Raw genomic sequence first — 12,214 nt, 5'->3', positions numbered from 1 at the left:
AAAAATTCATTACCCAGAAGAACCATCTACTGATTAAGAGGGAAGTGTGGATGGGTTGACATTCTTAGCAGCTTTTTCTGCAACAACCTAGCAAGTGACCCTGATGCTTGCTCCTTTACCAGGTATATACTCAACATTCTGGGCATCAGGGACAAAGGCCTTGCCTTTTGCAGAAGTACTTTCCAGAATGTCAGAGAGCTTGCTTCCATTCTTCATTAAGATCTTGTTGCCTTTCTGTCTTTCAGGCATTGCTTTGTCTGGCATGAAGCACCTCTACCTGTTCTGTACCATTTTTATAAATAAATTTTAAAAATATGTATGATTTTCATCATTTGTGGGGCCTGGAGAAGCAGGTCCAGTGCATCTTCAACATATGGAAAAATGCAAAAAGTACTTCAATGGAAAAAGTACTCCATTCCTAGACCTGTGATAAACTTTCGCAATACATTGTTAACACCCACTAATTGTGTTTCTTAGATTGCTCAACCTGTATTACTCTGGTTTATGGCCCCATTGTCCTCCAAACAACCACTTATCAGGAACATCAGTGTCCTCTAGTGAATAAAGTATCTTTGTATATTTCCAATTTCTTTAATCTGTAAATTTTTGCAAGCTTATTTCTTTCCTTCACCCAAGTAATGTTCAATTTTTTTATCTTAATTTGATTCTATAAAATATTCCTTCTAAATAGTCCAAAAGGTTATTCACTTATTTTTCTTTGTAAAATAAGAAAATGCATCATCAATTTACACCACCCATGAAAAATGAAGAATTTAACATGCTGTTATTTCTGTCCCTGAACATACACATGTTGACTGATAATAAGCTGAAGACTTCTATTCAGATGATCATTACATATTTTCTTTTTATCTCTTATTTCTAGATTGACTTACCATCAAGACATTTATCTAGACATTATTTTTACCATATTGGCTAAATTGCTCACAGACACTTCTTTTAGATCTTGCCTTGTATTGGGGCCTATGGCATGAATTTTTTTTTTTTATTTTCAGCATAACAGTATTCATTGTTTTTGCACCACACCCAGTGCTCCATGCAATCCGTGCCCTCTCCAATACGCACCACCTGGATCCCCCAACCTCCCACCCCCCGCCCCTTCAAAACCCTCAGATTGTTTTTCAGAGTCCATAGTCTCTCATGGTTCACCTCCCCTTCCAATTTCCCTCAACTCTCTTCTCCTCTCCATCTCCCCTTGTCCTCCATGCTATTTTTTATGCTCCACAAATAAGTGAAACCATATGATAATTGACTTTCTCTGCTTGACTTATTTCACTCACCATAATCTCTTCCAGTCCTGTCCATGTTGCTACAAAAGTTGGGTATTCATCCTTTCTGATGGAGGCATAACACTCCATAGTGTATATGGACCACATCTTCCTTATCCATTTGTCCGTTGAAGGGCATCTTGGTTCTTTCCACAGTTTGGTGACCATGGCCATTGCTGCTATAAACATTGGGGTACAGATGGTTCTTCTTTTCACTACATCTGTATCTTTGGGGTAAATATCCAGTGGTGCAATGGCAGGGTCATAGAGAAGCTCTATTTTTAATTTCTTGAGGAATCTCCACAGTGTTCTTCAAAGTGGCTGCACCAACTTGCATTCCCACCACAGTGTAAGAGGGTTCCCCTTTCTCCACATCCTCTCCAATACATGTTGTTTCCCGTCTTGCTAATTTGGCCATTCTAACTGGTGTAAGGTGTTATCTCAATGTGGTTTTAACTTGAATCTCCCTGATGGGTAGTGATGATGAACATTTTTTCATGTGTCTGATAGCCATTTGTATGTCTTCATTGGAGAAGTGTCTGTTCATATCTTCTGCCCATTTTTTGATATGACTGTCTGTTTTGTGTGTGTTGAGTCCCCCAAACTACTAGAACTCATACAGCAATTCAGCAACGTGGCAGGATACAAAGTCAACGTACAGAAATCAGTGGCTTTCTTATACACTAACAATGAAAATACAGAAAGGGAAATTAGAGAAACGATTCCATTTACCATAGCACAAAGAACCATAAGATACCTGGGAATAAATCTAACTAAAGAGGTAAAGGAACTATACTCGAGGAACTACAGAACACTCATGAAAGAAATTGAAGAAGACACAAAAAGATGGAAGACCATTCCATGCTCTTGGATCAGAAGAATAAACATTGTTAAAATGTCTATACTGCCTAGAGCAATCTATACTTTTAATGCCATTCCGATCAAAATTCCACCGGTTTTTTCAAAGAGCTGGAGCAAATAATCCTAAAATTTGTATGGAATCAGAAGAGACCCCAAATCGCTAAGGAAATGTTGAAAAACGAAAATAAAACTGGGGGCATCACGTTACCTGATTTCAAGTTTTACTACAAAGCCATGATCACCAAGACAGCATGGTACTGGTGTAAAAACAGACACATAGACCAGTGGAACAGAGTAGAGAGCCCAGATATGGACCCTCAACTCTATGGTCAATTAATCTTCGACAAAACAGGGAAAAATATACAGTGGAAAAAAGACAGTCTCTTCAATAAATGGTGCTGGGAAAACTGGACAGCTATATGCAGAAGAATGAAACTCAACCATTCTCTTACACCGTACACAAAGATAAATTCAAAATGGATAAAAGATCTCAACGTGGGACAGAAATCCATCAGAATCCTAGAGGAGAACATAGGCAATAACCTCTTCGATATCAGCCACAGCAACTTCTTTCAAGATATGTCTCCAAAGGCAAAGGAAACAAAAGCGAAGATGAACTTTTGGGACTTCATCAAGATCAAAAGCTTCTGCACAGCAAAGGAAAGAGTAAAAAAAAACAAAGAGGCAACCCACGGAATGGGAGAAGATATTTGCAAATGACAGTACAGACAAAAGGTTGATATCCAGGATCTATAAATTGTTTTTTAATGGGTGAAGTACTTTTATCAATTTTCTTTAGAGACTTTGTTTGAGTGGCAGCTTTTTAACTCCTTCATACTTAGTGGTATTGGGCTGAATTAGAAATTCTTTTGTTGTCTGATTGCTGAGGCTAGGACTTCTAGTACTATGTTGAATAGCCGTGGTGATAACAGACATCCCTGCCGTGTTCCTGACCTTAGCGGAAAAGCTTTCAGTTTTTCTCCATTGAGAATGATATTTGCGGTGGGTTTTTCATAGATGGTTTTGATAATATTGAGGTATGTGCCCTCTATCCCTACACTTTGAAGAGTTTTGATCAGGAAGGGATGCTGTACTTTGTCAAATGCTTTTTCAGCATCTATGGAGAGTATCATATGGTTCTTGTTCTTTCTTTTATTAATGTGTTGTATCACATTGATTGATTTGCGGATGTTCAACCAGCCTTGCAGCCCTGGAATAAATCCCACTTGGTCGTGGTGAATAATCCTTTTAATGTACTGTTGAATCCTATTGGCTAGTATTTTGGCGAGAATTTTTGCATCTGTGTTCATCAAGGATATTGATCTGTAGTTTTCTTTTTTGATGGGATCCTTGTCTGGTTTGGGGATCAAGGTGATGCTGGCCTCATAAAATGAGTTTGGAAGTTTTCCTTCCGTTTCTATTTTTTGGAACAGTTTCAGGAGAATAGGAATTAGTTCTTCTTTAAATGTTTGGTAGAATTCCCCCGGGAAGCCATCTGGGCCTGGGCTTTTGTTTGTTTGGAGATTTTTGATGACTGTTTCAATCTCCTTACTGGTTATGGGTCTGTTGAGGCTTTCTATTTCTTCCTGGTTCAGTTGTGGTAGTTTATATGTCTCTAGGAATGCATCCATTTCTTCCAGATTGTCAAATTTGTTGGCGTAGAGTTGCTCATAGTATGTTCTTATAATTGTCTGTATTTCCTTGGTGTTCGTTGTGATCTCTCCCCTTTCATTCATGATTTTATTTATTTGGGTCCTCTCTCTTTTCTTTTTGATAAGTCTGGCCAGGGGTTTATCAATCTTATTAATTCTTTCAAAGAACCAGCTCCTAGTTTCGTTGATTTGTTCTATTGTTTTTTTGGTTTCTATTTCATTGATTTCTGCTCTGATCTTTATGATTTCTCTTCTCCTGCTGGGTTTAGGGTTTCTTTCTTGTTCTTTCTCCAGCTCCTTTAGGTGTAGGGTCAGTTTGTGTACCTGAGACCTTTCTTGTTTCTTGAGAAAGGCTGGTACTGCTATATGTTTTCCTCTCAGGACTGCCTTTGCAAGGGAAGCAAGGGCAAAAATGAACTATTGGGATTTTATCAAGATCAAAAGCTTTTGCACAGCAAAGGAAACAGTTAACAAAACCAAAAGACAACTGACAGAATGGGAGAAGATATTTGCAAATGACATATCAGATAAAGGGCTAGTGTCCAAAATCTATAAAGAACTTAGCAAACTCAACACCCAAAGAACAAATAATCCAATCAAGAAAGGGTCAGAAGACATGAACAGACATTTCTGCAAAGAAGACATCCAGATGGCCAACAGACACATGAAAAAGTGCTCCATATCACTCGGCATCAGGGAAATACAAATCAAAACCACCATGAGATATCACCTCACACCAGTCAGAATGGCTAAAATTAACAAGTCAGGAAATGACAGATGCTGGCGAGGATGCGGAGAAAGGGGAACCCTCCTACACTGTTGGTGGGAATGCAAGCTGGTGCAACCACTCTGGAAAACAGCATGGAGGTTCCTCAAAATGTTGAAAATAGAACTACCCTATGACCCTGCAATTGCACTGCTGGGTATTTACCCTAAAGATACAAACGTAGTGATCCGAAGGGGCACGTGCACCCGAATGTTTATAGCAGCAATGTCTACAATAGCCAAACTATGGAAAGAACCTAGATGTCCATCAACAGACGAATGGATAAAGAAGATGTGGTATATATAGACAATGGAATACTATGCAGCCATCAAAAGAAATGAAATCTTGCCATTTGCGACGACGTGGATGGAACTAGAGGGTATCATGCTTAGCGAAATAAGTCAATCGGAGAAAAACAACTATCATATTATCTCCCTGATATGAGGGATAGGAGAGGCAACATGGGGGGTTGAGGGGGTAGGAGAAGAGTAAATGAAACAAGATGGAATTGGGAGGGAGACAAACCATAAGTGATTCTTAATCTCACAAAACAAACTGAGGGTTGATGGGGGGAGGGGGGTTGGGAGGGGGGTGGGATTATGGACACTGGGGAGGGTATGTGCTATGGTGAGTGCTGTGAAGTGTGTAAACCTGGTGATTCACAGACCTGAACCCCTGGGGATAAAAATATATTATATGTTTATAAAAAATAAAATTAATTAAAAAAAAAAAGAAATTCTTGTATCACAGGTCTTTGAAAATGAAAACGAAATGTAAAGATATCTTACCTACACATGATATTAAAAAATAAAACTTTGATATCATTTCTGCACAAAAATCTATGCTAGATTTTTATGTTGTGATACCTTTACATTATTTTTTAGTTTTTAAAAATGATCTTCTTTTATTCTACAATTTTCAATACAGCTAAACATTGAGATGTTAAGGTGGATGGCTGCATAATTTATAAAAAGACTGATTAAGCCTAAGTAAGACCTGTCAGAGATTTTTTTTGAGCCTGTACTCAAGTAATTACTACAAAGCAACATAATTTTCCAGGAATGAAAAACATTTAGTAAGAACAAATTATGATTGGTGGGGAAAGAAAGCCAAACAAAAGAGAAATAGAAAAAGGTTATACCAGAATGCATATTTATAAGGCTTATAACTTACTTGATAATGATTTCTGCATGATGGTTTTGTATTTATTCTACTTGACCTAGTGTTTTATACTTTTTATATTATCATAGTCAGTAAATGTGATTGCAGAAAATTAGAAAATTCAATTAAAAAGTGAAAATATTGTGTTCTCACCAAAAAGCACCAATGGTGTTTTAGTATAGATCCTTTTGTTTATTTATTGTTTTAGTGATATTAACTAAAAGGAGACTATCCTGTCCTTTTTAAAATTTGGTATATTTTCTAAAACGTTGCCCCATAACAAACATTTTCAGTTTCTTCTATTAAAAACAAACAAACAAACCTGGAATTGTTGACAAAATGCTTAAATATATTGTTAAATTAATAATCTTTTATTTTTGGATATAAAAACCATCCTAGGAATTACATTTTCAATGAAAAATATCAACATTTTTAGAATAAAATTCTAATAAATATTTATTTCTCCATGTAAATATACTATCAAAATATGCTGCTTTAAGCTTTTTTCAGCTCTGTAGATTCAATTTATCATCATTAAGTATACCTTTTGTTGACAGAAAATTTTACAAAAGGGTTATTATTTAGTATGTGTAATTTCCTACATGAAAGTTAAGAGGAGTCTCTCCTCAAGACATTGTAATCATTTGATTCCATATTTTTAGATTAAAGTAGAATGTTTTGTTGAGTAATAGTGTGTAATCACCTTATTTCTTTTGCTAATTCACATAATTGCTGAAGATTCAGCTTACATCTATTCTGCACATTGCTTGAAAACATGCGGTAAAATAGCCTGAAATCGAATTGAAAAAATAATCTCTGTAATTGCCTACAGGCAAGTTGCGTGTTTTTCTAAAAATGTTTTTAAATTCATGTGAAAATTAATGAAAATATTTAATCAGAAATTGCAAAAACAATAAACATTCACTAAACTACTTCTCTTACTGCTTTTAAATTTGTTTTGGTGCATCTCATTATCTAATTTCATTTTTAAAATTAAAAAATGCAGCATTAAGAAAATATTAAAAATTCAAATTGTCAATAACTCAATGGCTATACTACAATTTAATTTGATTTCTCTGTCTCTCTCTCTCTACCTATCATCTATCTTGTCATTTGCTTTATGTCATAACCTACATTTATATACATTTAGAGATGTATTATACTCTTGAACTTATAGTATACTCTTCCATATTGCATTTCAAATATTATTATATAAAAATGTCCTATGAGGGCACGTGGGTGGCTCAGTGGGTTAAAGCCTCTGCCTTTGGCTCAGGTCATGATCTCAGGGTCCTGGGATCAAGACTCTCATCAGGCTCTCTGCTCAGCAGGGAGCCTGCTTCCCCTTCTCTCTCTGCCTGCCTCTCTGCCTACTTGTGATCTCTCTCTGTCAAATAAATAAATAAAATCTTCCAAAAAATTAAATAAAAATGTTCTATGAGGGACACCTGGGTGGCTCAGTTAGTTAAACAACTGCCTTTGGCTTGTTCCAGGATGGAGTCCTGCATCAGTCTCCCTTCTCAGCACGGAGTCTGCTTCTTCCTCTGACCCTCCCCCTTCTCATGGTCTCTCTCTCTCTCTCATTTTTTATCTCTCAAATAAATTTATATAATTTTTAAAAAGATGTTCTACAAATTAACATAATGTCTTCAATTACCTTCCTAAGATTGCATTTATCTGAGAGGCAGACTATCATAATAATATAATTATATTACCTATAATCAAACATAATGTATTTCTTTTAGTTAGACTATTCTCCCTAATTGATCAATAAAGATCACACAAAAATGTGATTGTATTTGATGAGCACATTTTGGTTCTTCTAAAAACTGACTCTAGGAGGAGATTCACAAACACGAGCATTCACAGTTTCACTAAAACTATCTGTAGCATCTGTCTTTTGCTGTTCATTTTTATGTTACAAAATAGTAATACCAACTTCAATAGGTATTACTAGTGTTGGATTATGACATCATTTAATTTCTGACTTATGCTTGTAAAACTTTACCCCAAATTTATTTAATCTCCAGAGAGTGAATATTTTTCCGTGTGCAGTATTGTTTTCTCTAATGTATTCACATACTTCTGTTTAGCAATAAAGTAGATGTCAAATCTTTTACTATAATTTCCAGCATATACTGAATATATTGTAGATAATAATCCATTTCCATTTCATACAGCTATTTATTGTCATCTTTAAAGTATTACTTGTGGAGGAGGAGTCAAGATGGCGGAGAAGTAGCAGGCTGAGACTACTTCGGGTAGCGGGAGATCAGCTAAATAGCTTATCTAAAGATTGCAAACACCTACAAATCCAACGGGAGATTGAAGAGAAGAAGAACAGCAATTCCAGAAACAGAAAATCAACCACTTTCTGCAAGGTAGGACTGGCGGAGAAGTGAATCCAAAGCGACGGGAAGATAGACCGCGGGGGGAGGGGCCGGCTCCCGGCGAGCGGCGGAGCAACGGAGCAAAATCAGGACTTTTAAAAGTCTGTTCCGCTGAGGGACATCGCTCCAGAGGCTTAACTGGGGTGAAGCCCAGGCGGGGTCAGCGCGGCCTCAGGTCCCGCAGGGTCGCAGAAGGATCGGGGGTGTCTGAGTGTCGCAGAGCTTACCGGTATTAGAACGGGGAAGCCGGCTGCAGAGACAGAGCCGAGGAGTGACTCTCAGCTCAGGGTTGCCTTGAACCGGTCGCAGGCTCGGTCAGCTCGGAGCGCGGCCGGAGGCCAGGGTGACGGGAGTCATTTGGCGCTGTTCTCTGAGGGCGCACTGAGGAGTGGGGCCCCGGGCTCTCGGCTCCTCCGGGCCGGAGACCGGGAGGCCGCCATCTTTATTCCCGTCCTCCGGACTCTACGAAAAGCGCTCAGGGAACAAAAGCTCCCGAAAGCGAACCCGAGCAGATGACTCACGCGGCCCCGGGTAAGGGCGGTGCAACTCCGCCTGGGGCAAAGACACTTGAGAATCACTACAACAGGCCCCTCCCCTAGAAGATCAACGGGAAACCCAGCCAGGACCAAGTTCACCTACCAAGGAGAACGGCGGAATTCCAGAGGAGAAGAAAGCAAAGCACAGAACTCATGGCTTTCTCCCCATGATTTTTTAGCCTTGCAGTTAATTTAATTTTTTTTTCTTTTTCAATTCTTTTTTTTCTTTTTCTCTTCTTCTGCTAAATTTTTTTTAACTTTTATCGTTTTCTTTTTTTTAACGTTTTTTAAATAGTTTATCTAATATATATATATTTTTTCCTCTTTTTATATTTTTTCTTTATCGGCTTTCTTTTTTTTAATAGTTTTTTTTTTCTTTCTTTCTGAACCCCTTTTTATCCCCTTTCTCCCCCCTCACAATTCAGGATCTCTTCTGATTTGGCTAAAGCATATTTTCCTGGGGTTGTTGCCACCCTTTTAGTATTTTACTTGCTCCTTCATAAACTCTTATCTGGACAAAATGACAAGGCGGAAAAATTCACAACAAAAAAAAGAACAAGAGGCAATACCAAAGGCTAGGGACCTAATCAATACAGACATTGGTAATATGTCAGATATAGAGTTCAGAATGACGATTCTCAAGGTTCTAGCCGGGCTTGAAAAAGGCATGGAAGATATTAAAGCAACCCTCTCGGGAGATATAAAAGCCCTTTCTGGAGAAATAAAAGAACTAAAATCTAACCAAGTTGAAATCAAAAAAGCTATTAATGAGGTGCAATCAAAAATGGAGGCTCTCACTGCTAGGATAAATGAGGCAGAAGAAAGAATTAGCGATATAGAAGACCAAATGACAGAGAATAAAGAAGCTGAGCAAAAGAGGGACAAACAGCTACTGGACCACGAGGGGAGAATTCGAGAGATAAGTGACACCATAAGACGAAACAACATTAGAATAATTGGGATTCCAGAAGAAGAGGAAACAGAGAGGGGAGCAGAAGGTATATTGGAGAGAATTATTGGAGAGAATTTCCCCAATATGGCAAAGGGAACAAGCATCAAAATCCAGGAGGTTCAGAGAACCCCCCTCAAAATCAATAAGAATAGGTCCACACCCCGTCACCTAATAGTAAAATTGACAAGTCTTAGTGACAAAGAAAAGATCCTGAAAGCAGCCCGGGAAAAGAAGTCTGTAACGTACAATGGTAAAAATATTAGATTGGCAGCAGACTTATCCACAGAGACCTGGCAGGCCAGAAAGAGCTGGCATGATATATTCAGAGTACTAAATGAGAAAAACATGCAGCCAAGAATACTATATCCAGCTAGGCTATCATTGAAAATAGAAGGAGAGATTAAAAGCTTCCAGGACAAACAAAAACTGAAAGAATTTGCAAATACCAAACCAGCTCTACAGGAAATATTGAAAGGGGTCCTCTAAGCAAAGAGAGACCCTCAAAGTAGTAGATCAGAAAGAAACAGAGACAATATACAATAACAGTCACCTTACAGGCAATACAATGGCACTAAATTCATATCTCTCAATACTTACCCTGAATGTTAATGGGCTAAATGCCCCAATCAAAAGACACAGGGTAGCAGAATGGATAAAAAAACAAAAACCATCTATATGTTGCCTACAAGAAACTCATCTTACACCCGAAGACACCTCCAGGTTTAAAGTGAGGGGGTGGAAAAGAATTTACCATGCTAATGGACATCAGAAGAAAGCAGGAGTGGCAATCCTTATAGCAGATCAATTAGATTTTAAGCCAAAGACTATAATAAGAGATGAGGAAGGACACTATATCATACTCAAAGGAACTGTCCAACAAGAAGATCTTACAATTTTAAATATCTATGCCCCTAACGTGGGAGCAGCCAACTATATAAACCAATTAATAACAAAATCAAAGAAACACATCGACAAGAATACAATAATAGTAGGGGATTTTAACACTCCCCTCACTGAAATGGACAGATCATCCAAGCAAAAGATCAACAAGGAAATCAAGGCCTTAAATGACACACTGGACTAGATGGACATCACAGATATATTCAGAACATTTCATCCCAAAGCAACAGAATACACATTCTTCTCTAGTGCACATGGAACATTCTCCAGAATAGATCACATTCTTGGTCCTAAATCAAGTCTCAACCGGTATCAAAAGATTGGGATCATTCCCTGCATATTTTCAGACCACAATGCTCTAAAGCTAGAACTCAATAACAAGAGGAAATTTGGAAAGAACCCAAATACATGGAGACTAAACAGCATCCTTCTAAAGAATGAATGGGTCAACCAGGAAATCAAAGAAGAATTGAAAAAATTTATGGAAACAAATGATAATGAAAACACAACAGTTCAGAATCTGTGGGACACAACAAAGGCAGTCCTGAGAGGAAAATATATAGCAGTACAAGCCTTTCTCAAGAAACAAGAAAGGTCTCAGGTACACAACCTAACCCTACACCTAAAGGAGCTGGAGAAAGAACAAGAAAGAAACCCTAAACCCAGCAGGAGAAGAGAAATCATAAAGATTAGAGCAGAAATCAATGAAATAGAAACCAAAAAAACAATAGAACAAATCAACGAAACTAGGAGCTGGTTCTTTGAAAGAATTAATAAGATTGATAAACCCCTGGCCAGACTTATCAAAAAGAAAAGAGAGAGGACCCAAATAAATAAAATCAGGAATGAAAGAGGAGAGATCACAACGAACACCAAAGAAATACAGACAATTATAAGAACATACTATGAGCAACTCTACGCCAACAAATTTGACAATCTGGAAGAAATGGATGCATTCCTAGAGACATATAAACTACCACAACTGAACCAGGAAGAAATAGAAAGCCTCAACAGACCCATAACCAGTAAGGAGATTGAAACAGTCATCAAAAATCTCCAAACAAACAAAAGCCCGGGGCCAGACGGCTTCCCGGGGGAATTCTACCAAACATTTAAAGAAGAACTAATTCCTATTCTCCTGAAACTGTTCCACAAAATAGAAATAGAAGGAAAACTTCCAAACTCATTTTATGAGGCCAGCATCACCTTGATCCCAAAACCAGACAAGGATCCCAACAAAAAAGAGAACTACAGACCAATATCCTTGATGAACACAGATGCAAAAATTCTCGCTAAAATACTAGCCAATAGGATTCAACAGTACGTTAAAAGGATTATTCACCACGACCAAGTGGGATTTATTCCAGGGCTGCAAGGCTGGTTCAACATCCGCAAATCAATCAATGTGATACAACACATTAATAAAAGAAAGAACAAGAACCATATGATACTCTCCATAGATGCTGAAAAAGCATTTGACAAAGTACAGCATCCCTTCCTGATCAAAACTCTTCAAAGTGTAGGGATAGATGGCACATACCTCAATATTATCAAAGCCATCTATGAAAAACCCACCGCAAATATCATTCTCAATGGAGAAAAACTGAAAGCTTTTCCGCTAAGGTCAGGAACACGGCAGGGATGTCCGTTATCACCACTGCTATTCAACATAGTACTAGAAGTCCTAGCCTCAGCAATCAGACAACAAAA

The sequence above is a fragment of the Lutra lutra genome, chromosome 14, assembly GCF_902655055.1.
Source record: "Lutra lutra chromosome 14, mLutLut1.2, whole genome shotgun sequence".
NCBI classification, from domain to species: Eukaryota; Metazoa; Chordata; class Mammalia; order Carnivora; family Mustelidae; genus Lutra; species Lutra lutra.
The sequence above is the reverse complement of the archived record's forward strand: the minus strand, read 5'-3'. Positions refer to the sequence as shown.